We start from the raw sequence: 12,671 nt of genomic DNA on the forward strand, positions 1-12,671 counted from the left end.
ACAGGACCACAGGGCCTTCTTCTGGAAGGGGTATGAAAAATACAATGAGAGGGGTACATACAAGAATCTGGTCCCAAAGAGCCAGGAAGTAAGGCTGGGCAAGTCAGAGAGCCTCTCTCCCTCTTACACCCTGAGAAATGAGGGTGTCAGGTTGTCTGAGGAAGGAGACTGAGCCTTTCCAGTCTTGACCCCAACCCTCACATGCTAGCTATGTGACCTTGGTCAATTTCCCTTTTGAAAAAATGAGAGAGAGGTGAGTAAAGTAATTGATGTGCAGATTAGAGTAGGGTGGCAGTCTGGGTTCCAGGAGATGGCTCTGTCAGTCAAGAAACTGCTGTGTGGGGAATATTGTGTTAAGCTGTGCTACTCTTGTTTATGTTGTATTTGTTTAACTCTGTGAAGCTGTGATACTTTGTCTAGAACACCTGATGGTCTAATAAAGAGCTGAACGGCTAATAGTGAGGTAAGAGAAAGGATAGAAAGGATAGGCTGGCAGGCAGAGAGGGAGGAAAAATCTGGGAGAAGAGGGAAGGAGAAGTAGCTAGAGAAGGAAGAGGACATTAGGGACTAGCCACCCAGCTACACAGCAATCCACGGAGTCAGAGTAAGATTTACAGAAGTAAGAGAATGGGAAAAGCCCAGAGACAAAAGGTAGACAGGGTAATTTAAGTTAAGGAAAGCAGCACGAAACAAGCCAAGCCAAGCCAAGGCTGGATGTTTGTAACTAAGAATAAGACTTCTTGTGTGGTACATTTGGGAGCTGGGTGGTGGGCCCCCCGAAAGAGTCCTAAGAGCATAACATCATACAACTACGACTGTGCAAGAGCGAGGTCTTGAGTTTGGATTCCCAACACCCCATAAAAAGGTGGGCACAGTAGCCCCAACACGACTGCCCAAACGTGAGCTGAATAAGGACAATAGTAAACACGCCAAAGTAGAAAGGAGAGGACCAGGAGGCCTCAGCCCTACACAAAGAACTACAGGCAACTAAGGAATTCCAGTGGGAGAAATGGTCTTTGGCAGGGAAGAGTACCCGCGCTCTTCCCTATACCAAATGGCCTGCCCTGAAAAATACAAGTAATGTTATACAGATGGAGCAGGTGGTTTATAGGAACATACATGTATATATAAATGTGTGTATGCATGCAACAACAATGGAAAAAAAGAAGGCTGAGCTTGTCAGAGGTCAAGGAAGGGGATACAGGGAGGCTGGAGGGGAGGAAAGAGATGGAGACATTATGTAATTATGTTATAGTCTCTAAAATAAAAATAAATGAATTAATTAAAAGGCTGGGCACAGTAGCACACATCTGTCCTCTCAGTGTCAGGGAAGTAGACACAGGAGGATCCTAAGAGTTCGCTGGTCAGACTAACTGATGCCGTGAAGGTTCACTGGATTTTGTCTCAAAAATATCAAATACCAGCCGGGCGGTGGTGGCGCACGCCTTTAATCCCAGCACTCGGGAGGCAGAGGCAGGCGGATCTCTGAGTTCAAGGCCAGCCTGGTCTACAAGAGCTAGTTCCAGGACAGGCTCTAGAAACTACAGGGAAACCCTGTCTCGAAAAACCAAAAAAAAAAAAAAAAAATCAAATACCAGCTGGGCAGTGGTGGTACACACCTTTAATCCTACCACTCAGGAGGCAGAGGAAGGTGGATCTCTATGAGTCTGAGGCCATCCTGGTCTACAAGAGCTAGTTCCAGGATAGCTAGAACAAAACAAAATAACAACAACAAAAACAAACCCCAAAACTAAAACACAAATAATAAAACCAACAACAACAAAAAACAAATGTCAACTGCTATACTCCCATAAGCAAGTACACATACACACACACACACACACACACACACACACACACACACACACACTAAATGAAAATAAAAGGTTTAAGTTGAGTCTGGTGATTCAGGCCTAAGATCCCAGCACTTGGGAAGCAGAGGAGGGTGGATCAGGTCATCCTTGGCTATGTATTGCAGCTGCAGGAGATCCTGTCTCAGAAACAAAAACAAAAGTGTATTTGGCAAGCTGGGAATAGAGCTCAGTATTTGCCTAGCTACTCAAAGCTCTTGATTCTATCCCTAGTACTGGACTGAGTGAGTAGGATGGGCTATAGTGGAAGATCTTTCTCATAAAAATACTTTAAGGGCTAGAGAGATGGTTCAGTGGTTAAGAGCACTGGTTGCTTTTCCAGAGGACCCTTGTTCAAACCCAGCACTTACATGGTGGTGCATTACCAGCCGTAACTTTAGTCCCTGGAGGATCCAGTCCCCTCTTTCTGGCCTACACTGGCATGGTGCACTGACATACATGCAGGCAGAATACCCCTATACATAAAAAAAAATAAAAATTTTTAGCCAGGCATGGTAGCACACACCTTTAATCCCAGTACTCACCTGGAAGGTAAAGGCAGGTGGATTACTGTGAGTTTGAGGCCAGCCAAGGCTGCATAGTGAATCCCTGTTTAATTTAATCCTTAATTAATTTAATTGATTAATTAAAATTTCTTGTTTTATTGCATGTAATGTTTTTGAATTTTTCACTGATTTGTTTTATTACATGTGTGTGATTTTTTTTCTTACTTTTGTTTTCTTTGTTTTTTAGGCAGAGTCTCACTATTGTAGCCTTGGCACGCCTTGAACTCACAGAGATCAGCCTCCTTCTGCCCCTGAGGATCAAAGGCATGTGCCATAACCAGACGCAACTTTTGAGAATTGTTTCTTTCCTTCCACGGAGGGTTTCAGGCCTTGGACCCGGAGTGCCAGACTTGCGCAGAACAAGCTTTCCCCTGAGCCAGCTCTCTGACCCAAGTCTTCAGCTAGGAAGCAGATGCCTGGGATAAAGAATGAAGCCTGTGTCTTCCCCCTTCCCCTGCCACTGCAACCGAGAATCCCTGGGCTGCTCTGAGGACCTCGGGGATCCTTAGGGATCTGCTTGGAAGAGCATTGAATCAGATGCCGTCTTTGATGGTTGCCCTCTGGTCACAGCAAGGTCACAGTAAAGGACTCCCACCTTTGCTCTAGACCTGAGAACCCCCATGTGGCCTCACAGCCATGCCCAAAATGACAAGCCAGTTTTCCTTCTTCTGCAGGGAATACAAGAGAAGCTGGGTAGAAGGCTGTGTTAGACTATTCTCCTGGGAGTGGTGGGTGGGTAGGGTTGGAGGAGGACCCCTGGGGTAACCTACAATCTGGCCCAAGATGAACTGGACAAAGTCCCTCCAGATAGAGGAGTGGAGTAAGTGATCTGCCCAGGGCTCTGCCTCTCCTGACTTCCTCAGACTCTGGTTTGGGAGGATCCAAGGATTGTGTGGGCATTTTGCTTTTCATTTAATGGCCATGTGGTGCAGAGAATGCTTGGAAATTATACTGTCTGTTAATTATCCTTTGAATTGGGGTTGGGTAATGAGACTCGTTTTTGATGAAGGCCCAAGCCAACGCATACAGAAACTGTAGCTTCTTGCTCATCTGGCTCCCTGTGCTACCAAAATGAGCTTTCGGGTAGAGGAAAGAGCAACTTGGACTCTGGAATGTGGCCATGGTTCTGAAACCCAGCCAGGAGGCCAGGGCTGCCAGGGAAGGCTCGGGCCTCCAGCTCTTCCTCCAAGTGGCTTTTCTGCTCAAGGAAGACAGGTTGGGGTGTGTAAGGAACCCTTCTTTCATCTCCGGACACAGCTGGCAAATAGTACTTAATCTCCCCCTAGTTTCAACCCCTTAGGGGGACAGACAGCTTCCTCCTCTCACTCCTCAGCTTTTTCCACGTTCCTGGAACAGGAGGGAAAATTACAAGTCTTATATGCATCACCGGGAGACTCAAAATGGGGTGACCCTGGTGTTGAGCCCCCTAGAAGGGCTGCTTGCATCATGGAAATTTTCAGGTATAAGGAACTCTGGGTCTTCTGCCTACCTGTTCCTACCCAGGTCCAATGAAGTCTGACAGACCTAAGAGAATATATTGTATGTCTGTAATCTCAGCTACTTTGGAGACTCAGGTAGGATGCTGAGGCAGAAGAATCAGAGTCCCAGGTCAGCCCATACAATATAGCTAAACCCTAACTCAAAAGGGCATGTGTGGTGTGCTGGGAACTATATCGAAGACTAGTCCCTAGGCCTATGGCAAGTACACACTGGGATAAGGCATGGCCCTGGCTCTATGTAATTTAGGCAGGATGTTTCTGAAGCAGCTGGGTCGGGAGTGAAGTAGGTAAAACACTTGCCTTGCATTGAAGGCTTGAGTTCCAAGCCCAGGATCCACAGAAAAAGCAACTAAGTGACTCTCTGTTTACTTTTATAGTCCCCGCACTGGGAAGGTGGGAACTGGCAGATCTAATCAGCAACCTGAAAAGCTTGAACCTGTGGAACGGACGGAGAGCTGAGGTTGTTTTCTGACTTCTGTGTGCGTGTATTCGTGAGCACATGGGCACACACACATACACACCCTGGAGGTTTCAGTGGGGGTGAGGGGGTCCTCTCTGGCATTTGAACACTTAGTGCCCACTGATGGCACTCTGTGGGAGGTTTAGGAGGGTCAGCTTTGTTGGAGGAAGTTTGTTACTGGAGGTAGCCTTTGGGACTTTAGAGCCTGGTCTATGTCTGGAGATCTAGGGCAGTCAGGACCATATAGTGATGAGGCAGGAGCACTCAGCTTGCTGCTCCTGCCACACTGATAGGATAGCAGAGCGACAGACTCTATTCCTCTGGAACTGCAGCCCTAAATAAACCCTTCCTTCTATAAGCTGCCTTGGTCATGGTGTTTATAACGGGAATAGGAAAGTAACTAATACACAGAAAGAAAGAAAGAAAGAAAGAAAGAAAGAAAGAAAGAAAGAAAGAAAGAAAGAAAGAAAGAAAGAAGGGAGGGAGGGAGGGAGGGAGGGAGGGAGGGAGGGAGGGAGGGAAGGAAGGAAGGAGGGAAGGAAGGAGGGAGGGAAGGAGAAAGAAATGAACTGGCTCACCTGATGACACTACAGAACCAAGTTTGAAGCCTGGAACATACACGAAGGTAGGAGAAAACAAACTCCACAAAATTGTTCTTTGGCCTCCTCACACATGCTGCTGCAAGCCCCCCCCCCTTTAATAATAATTTTAAAATGTAAGTTCTTGAGAATGATCTGATCCTGTACACACACACATACACACACACACACACACACACACACACACACACACACACTAATAAAAAAATTTTAAGTGTAAATTCTCCAGAATGACCTGGGGTGAGGAAGTGGTGGGGATGAATATGGGGATTAAAGGTTTAAGTGAGGATGGGGGAGGGGATAAATGAGAGGAGAGGGTGGGGCATGGCTTAGCCAAAACCCTTATGGAAACCTACTAAGTTATCTAAATTAGATTAGAGAATTAAATTAAAGCTAATTTAATTAGAAAAATGTGTATGTGGGCTGGAGAGATGGTTCAGCAGTTAGGAGCACTGGTTGCTCTTCCAGAGAGATCTTGAGTTCAGTTCCTAGCAAGCACATGGTGACTCACAACCATCTGATGCACCTTTCTGGCCTGCAGGCGGACAGAGCATTTGTGTACAAAAAATGCATAAATAAATCTTTAAAAAGAAAGAAAAAGAAAAGTGTGTGTGTGTGTGTGTGTGTGTGTGTGTGTTAATGTGGAGTTTGAACACATGGCCCTGCATGAAATGACAATTTCAGCGCCAGGTGTGGTACACCTCTCAGTAAGGTCACAATGTCCCAAACAACCCAGCTTATTGCCGTTGCTCTTGATTGCCCACCAGAAGTCAATGAGACCCAACTGTTGCCGGCGCATGCCTTTAATCCCAGCACTAGGGAGGCAGAGACAGGTAGATCTCTATGAGACCAAGCTGGTCTACATAGCAAGCCAGCCAAGGCGATAGTGTGAGAGCTGTCTCAAAATAGAAAGCAAACAAAAATAAAAACGTACTGCTGCTGAAGACTCGGCGCACTTTGCTTATAGGACAGAAGATTCTGGCTGGAACTGACCTGAAAACTTCTTCCCTGCTGGCCAACTTTCATAGTGCAGAAGGTGCTGGACATGTCACCGGGGGAGAAAGGTCAGCGGTGGTCTCACTCAGCAATAAACCCTGAATGCTACACGACATACCCACTGGTACAACAGTGGCATGAGAGTTATGGGGTAATCAGCTAATTTCTGGCTGGATTCGAGGCCCCTCCCACACTAGCAAATTCATACCAGGTATTGTAAGCCTGGTCAAAAGCCCTGGCCAGCACCCACATGGCAGCTCACAACTGTCTGAAAATCCAGTTCCAGGGGATCTGACACCTTCACACCAATGCACATAAAACAAAGATAAATAAATCATAAAAAATTTTTTTAAAAAAAAGCTCTTGGCTGTGAAGGACATAGGCCCTAGAAGGAACCTGCTACTTGTTTTGTTAAACGGTCACATTGTCAAGCTGCCTTCTAAACAGTTATGTTTATATCCAGGGGTTAGCAGTGCAGCTCTCAACTTTGGCTAGAGAAGTTTCTCCAGAGTTAATTAATCCAGAGGCTCATAACCGGCCAAACTGCTAAGAATCGACACTGTCGAGTGCTCAGCCTTAAACGTTTGGATCACCCCACCCCCACCCAAGGCTCAGGGAATATTGGAAAAGAGAGGGTGGGAAGATTATAAGAGTCAGAGGGTGAGGAAAAGCGTGTGGTGGGCACATACCTTTGATCCCAGTACTGTGTTCAAGGGCAACATGGACTATATAGCAAGTTCCAGGCTTGCCAGAGCTACACCAGGAAACCCCCGTCTCAAAAGCAAGCAAAACAAGACACGCTGGGAATGGAGCTCAATGGGACGGTTGTCTAGCATTCCTGGAGCCCTGGTTCACACCACAGTGCTGCATAAACTGGGCTCAGTGATGCAAGACTGAGGTCTCAGCACTTAAGGGGTGGTGGCAGGAGGGTCAGGAAGGCCAACGCAATCATCCTTGGCTGCATAGGGAGGTTAAGGCTAGCCTGGGATACATAAGGCTTTGTCTCGAAAAAAAAAAAATAAGTTAAAAAGGATGCTATAATACATACTTTCTCCCTAGGGTTCAACAACTGTTGGCACTGCCGTATTTCCCACAGCTTTTGGACTGCCTCTACTCTGGGCCCCTCAGCAGGCTGCACCAGAGATGCAGGCCCAGCTTTCTTCCCCTGCTCATCCACAGGGGCTCTGACATGGCCACAACCAGGAGCATGAATGAGAGTTCCTAGCACGATCTCATGCCCAGTCCAAGTGAAACTCTTAACTGTCTTTTGAAGTTTCTGCTTTCAAGCCGGATTTTTGTGCATAGCGTCTAGTCATGTGCTGCTTTTTAACTTATCACCGGTATGCTTGATATGTATAATGTGTTACATGAATGTGGGCGCATGCTTGCCATGATGTGCCGTGGAGGTCAAAGGTCAGCTTTAATTAGTTCTCTCCATCCACTATGGGATCTGGAGCCCAACGCAGGTCGTCATGGCTTGGCAAGTGCCTTTACCCGCTGAGTCACCTCGCTGCCCCATATGGCACTTCCCCTTTTCTTTTTAAATGACATAGTCTGTTTTCTTGGTAAGGGGCCACACTTTGGATTTATCTATATTTTGTTTTTGTTTTCCCTGATTTTGTGAGACAGGGTCTGTCTACACAGCCCTGGTGTTCTGGAACACATATGTAGAGCAGGCTGGACTTGAACTCACAGAGACCCACCCGCCTCTGCATTCCAGGTGTGAGCCACCAGGCCCTCAAAGGATTTATATGATTTAAGGACCTTTCATGGTGTCCTTCACAGAGTGTAACATTTCACACTGAAGTTTGAGTATGTTGCTTTCCTTCTGAGAATCCTACCCTGTTGCACACTGGAAAAAAAAAAAAAGAAATCTTTAACCCATAAGGTGGCCTAGATTCTCCCTCTACACCTCATTCTGTTCTGGATACTGGACCTCTTCCCAGTTGCTGAACAGAGAAGTCTTAAATGCCCCCTTCTTCATGTATGGCAATTAGCAATTACACAGGGCATGCACCTGCCATTTACTTGGTGCACAGCTGTTATCCACAGGACCCGGGAGACTGTGTCCCAAACACCTCACAGCTAGTATGTGACCTGACACATAGTAGACACTCAGGAAATATGGATCAAATGAGTAAATGAATCGATAGGATAGACCGCACAGATGTCTGGCAGGTGTCTCTTCATGCCTGGAACTTCCATCTGGGAGGCGGTTGGGTGTCACTTTAGCCTCAAAACTGCATCCTTATTGCCACCTGTACCTAGAGACAGCAGGCCTGATGCCCCAACTGTGAGACTTTCAACTGGGCTCAGTGAAAGATGGCACAGACACTTTCACCATGGCAGGTTCTATCCACGGTGCCAGAGATATTTATTAGGGATGACTTAAAAAGCTAGCACTCTGGGGCTGGAGAGATGGCCCAGCGGTTAAGAGCACTGGCTGCTCTTCCAGAGGACCTGGGTTGAATTCCCAGCACCCACACAGCAGATTACCAGTCTGTGCCTCTAGCTCCAGGGATTCTGACACCTTCATACTGACAAGCAATGCATATAAAATAAAAATAATTTTAAAAAACTGGTATTCTATAATGATGTTAAGGTCCATCCCAAATGCAGCTGAGGTTGAATGTGGTCCCTGAGCACAGCAAGGATAAGGTGGAGCCTGGGGCTGAGGCTGTGCAGAAAACCGCAAAGCTGTTAATAACTTAGCTGTTAAGGTTGCCAGGGAGACGGAGGAGGTAGTGCACAGGCAGAAAACACATGAATGAAGTTCCGGCGAGACACTGGGTCTGACCAACCAGTCTGGTGTGGACTGAGGCAGCTGCTGCTGCCAGACCACGCTCACTAAGATTTTTTTTATGAAAATGGGAAAGGGAACCCCCCTTTACTTACTCACTGTGTGTACGTGTGTATGCTTTCAGAGGTCAGAGGACAGCCTGCAGGAGCTGGTCCTCTCCCTCCACATCTGAGTCCTGCAGATCCAACTCTGTTCATCATGCTTGGTGGTAGGTAAGTGGCTTTCCCAGCTGAGCCCTGTCACCAGCCCTTCCCAGAGGAGGATCTTGGCTGACCCATCACTGGCTATTCTGGCACCCTAAGGAGGCTGTGCAGGGGACCTGTGGTCTGTATGCCAGCAGATGAGCAGATCTCACGATGAGAACTCGGTGCAGACTGGCCTGAAATGCAGAGCAGGAGACTGCCAAGGGTAAGTCCCGGGTGTCTGGGGCAGGAATACACGTGGACATATTGTGGGGACAAGGACCTGTCAGGTAAGGACTCGGGGCTTGCAATTCCGGAGAGGCTCAGTCTGCATGCTTGGGAGTCCCGAGTCTTACTGAAGACCAGGCAAATGGAAAAACAAGGTCCCAGATGCCTATGGAAACAGCAGGTGCTGGTTTTTTCCCAAGCTACTTCCTCAGCCTCAAACCTTCCCTCCGCAGCTCAAGCTTTCTTCTATCTGGGACATTCCACATTCCCCTAAGGGGGAGACACCAGAGGGCTGGGGATACTGATGAGGCAGTAGAATTGCAAGAGTCCCTTGATGAGGAATCTTTGGGAAAAAAACAGCTAGGATGCAGTCAGAAGATGGGGGACAGGGTTAGCAGGTTGATGTTGGGGGAGAGGAGGCAGAGGCGAGGATGAGGAGAGGAAATTTGAGAAAGCTAGCTTAAGAATAAGACCCAGGAGACAGAGTATGAAACACTGGGCACAAGGATAGGGGTGGTTTGAAATAATAAAAAGAATTTTTTTTTCCTGACACAAGATGGAAGGGGTGGATGCTAGTCTCAATTTGGAGCTTAATTCTTCAGTTTCAGGAATCCAATTGTCCCTTAAGGGTCATACCTTCTTATCAGCAATTTACACCTCAGCAAATGTAATTTCCCAGACTATTTCTGACAGCAGGCTTCTGTAGGCGAGAGGGTGGGGGCCAATCTTACTAAGGGATATGAGACTCCAAAACGCAGGGTTTTCAAACCAGCCGGTTAGAGCAGCTAGAGAGGATCCGTACCTCCAGGAAAGGGGGTTTGCTCCCTCAGAGATCACCGGACCCTCTGCCTCTGACCAAAGCCTGGAGAACCGGGATATAGGTCTTTCCAGGCACCTTGGTGGGGGAGCTGAACAGCGCAGGGTTTCTGCAAGACTCTGCCTGCAGTACCCCGCCCCCATTGGGAGGGCTCTTAAAAGGGCAACGTCAGAGGCGGAGCATTAAGCTCAGTCAGGCCCTGGTGTAGGTGGGGGCCACGAGGATGCACCCCTCTTGCGCCTGTCTGGGAGGGGCTGAGGAACCCCAGGCTGGGAGGTGACTGGGAGAGTAGTAGAGGCCCCTCATCCTGGCACAGGCTGTGACATGCAACACATTTCTTTGGGGCCCATCCCAGTTCTGCCTGTCAGACTTATCCTGGGAGTTCAGCCAGGACTGCCCTAGGCACCCCCATAGGAGTACTGGAGTTTGGGGGGAGGTATCCTGTGGACCCCGCATAAACGGGAAAAGCTTCAGCGAAGGTAAAGCTGGGCAGACTGGAGGGAGTGGAGGGTCAGCCTTGGGGAGCGTATGCTTGACTGGGGTGGGGTGGTCTGCACAGCAGGCTGAGCTCAGGTGGTCCTAGCAAACACTGGGTCCAAAGCACCTGCCTGACCTTTGAGAATCCTCTGAAGCCTGACTTGTAGTTGACTCTCTGGTAGTCAGGACAGCATCAGGTCCCAGCAGCTTACTTGATGCACACAGACCTGCATTTTGGGACCTGGATTCCTGGGTGTGGGAACCAAAAGCTACTAAGGGACTCAGGGCTCTGACTCACTCCACAGGCCCTCTGGGGGTTGTTTGCTGAGGTAACCTGGGTAGCTGAGGTTGGAGATGGGGCAGTCGAAGTGCCAGGGATGAGGGCATCTGCTGGAGGCTGCGGAGGCAACTGCGGGTGGAGTCAAGGTTATCTGGGCTCCTTCCCAACTGCTCAGCTTCCAGGTGGGTCAGCCCATCCTAAACAAGGCTTGCATCAGCCTGGGCCAGTGCTCCCAGCAAAGGAGTCTGGTTCGCTCTGGAGGAGAGGACGCCACACCCTCCCAGTAGAATGAGAGTGAAGACCATGTCCTATTCTCTCTATCAGCTCAGCTCCCAGGGAGCTTAGCAACAGGGTCGGAGGGCGTGCCCACCTGCCAACAGGTTCTCGTGAGGAAGATCTCTGCCAGATATCTTTCTTTCTCTCTCCTCTGGTTCCAAGAAGGAGGAACGCATCTGTTTAACAGGCCACTTGGCAGGTGGGCATGGTGGCGCAAACCTGCCGGCAGAGCTGAGTGAGTTCGAGGCCAGCCTGGTCTACAGAGCTAGTTCCAGGGCAGCCAGGGCTACATAGTAAGACCCTGTCTTGAAGAAAAAAAACAAACACATACAAAATAAGAAACAGACCACCTGGGTCACCCAGAGGAACACCGGTGTGGGAAGAATGACTGACTAACTGTTCAGGTCGTCTGGAGTCCAAGTACAGCCAGCTACAGAAAACTAGCAAGGTAAAGAGAAGTCAGTCAGTGCAGGGGAGGCAAGAGCTGATTCAGCAAGACCAGAAAGCACCCTGTGCCAGAAGACTATAGGCATTAAGAGACAGGATAGAAAAGTGGGGAAGGCAGCCATGGAGACCTCGGCCAGGCCCAAGACAGACACGGGGCCACCTAGACATTCCTAATAGACTTTGAAGCAGGGCAGCCTAGCCTCCCGATCACGGTTCAGGCTGCTTTTCTTCAAACTGAATGTTAAGGTTATGGGAATGGGAATTTCTGGCCCTGAATGACAAATGGGAGCGGCCTGCTCTTTTGTCCTCTTGCCCAGGCTTTGTTTCCCCAGGGCTGAGGCCAATGGGCCATGGGACCTGCCTGGAGGCCCCCAGCTGGCACAGCAGGCAACAGAGCCTTGGTGGTCACCCTTGCAGCACCCAAGAGCAAGGTTAACGGGACCACCCCCTAGTAGGAGCGGAGCACTGGGCTCTTTCCCTGCTCGGTAATGGGCCACACAATGGAGGTGGGCTGAGCTAAAGGCCCGTCACAGGCCAGGGCACACTTGAGCTCCCGATCTCCCTAAGAGACAAACCCGGCCACTCTGAGCTGGGCTACCACCTGGACACACAACCTCACTCTCCCACTCTGGGACGGGTATAATCACGTCCCCACCCTACCTTCTGGGACCATACGAAGATAAAAGGGAGCATCTAGAGGAGGCACTTTACCCTGCCAGGAGACGAGCACCAGACTGACCTAGGGTGTCATTAGAGTCGAGGATACAGATCACAGATGAAAGGGAGCCGGGGAAGGAAGAAAGCCTGAATACTACTTTCCCCAGGGTGCAGGTGCCCAGCTATTAGGGCACAGTGGGAGTCCCTGAGGACAGAGGAACTACACTCCTCTGCCCTGCCTCTGACACTAAATTACTGCTATGTGGTGAGTCTCCCCACATGCGGACAGCTATAAACACAGAAGCTGCTGCTCATAACCACGGTTCATGCCGAGTGTCAACTACCATGACCAGGAGTTCTTCCCCCATTCCAAGGAGTTCTTCCTAGGGAATATAAATGCTAGCAGGCTTTTCCACCATACTGGTCCCAAAGCTTCCTTGCCTTTAGGCAGGAATGAATTGACAGAGAATCATGATCCTTGTCCTGAAAACTTGTGTCATGATTCCAGGTTTCCTAAAAAGCCTGCATTAACTGGCT

This window comes from Arvicola amphibius, chromosome 14, assembly GCF_903992535.2.
Source record: "Arvicola amphibius chromosome 14, mArvAmp1.2, whole genome shotgun sequence".
NCBI lineage: Eukaryota > Metazoa > Chordata > Mammalia > Rodentia > Cricetidae > Arvicola > Arvicola amphibius.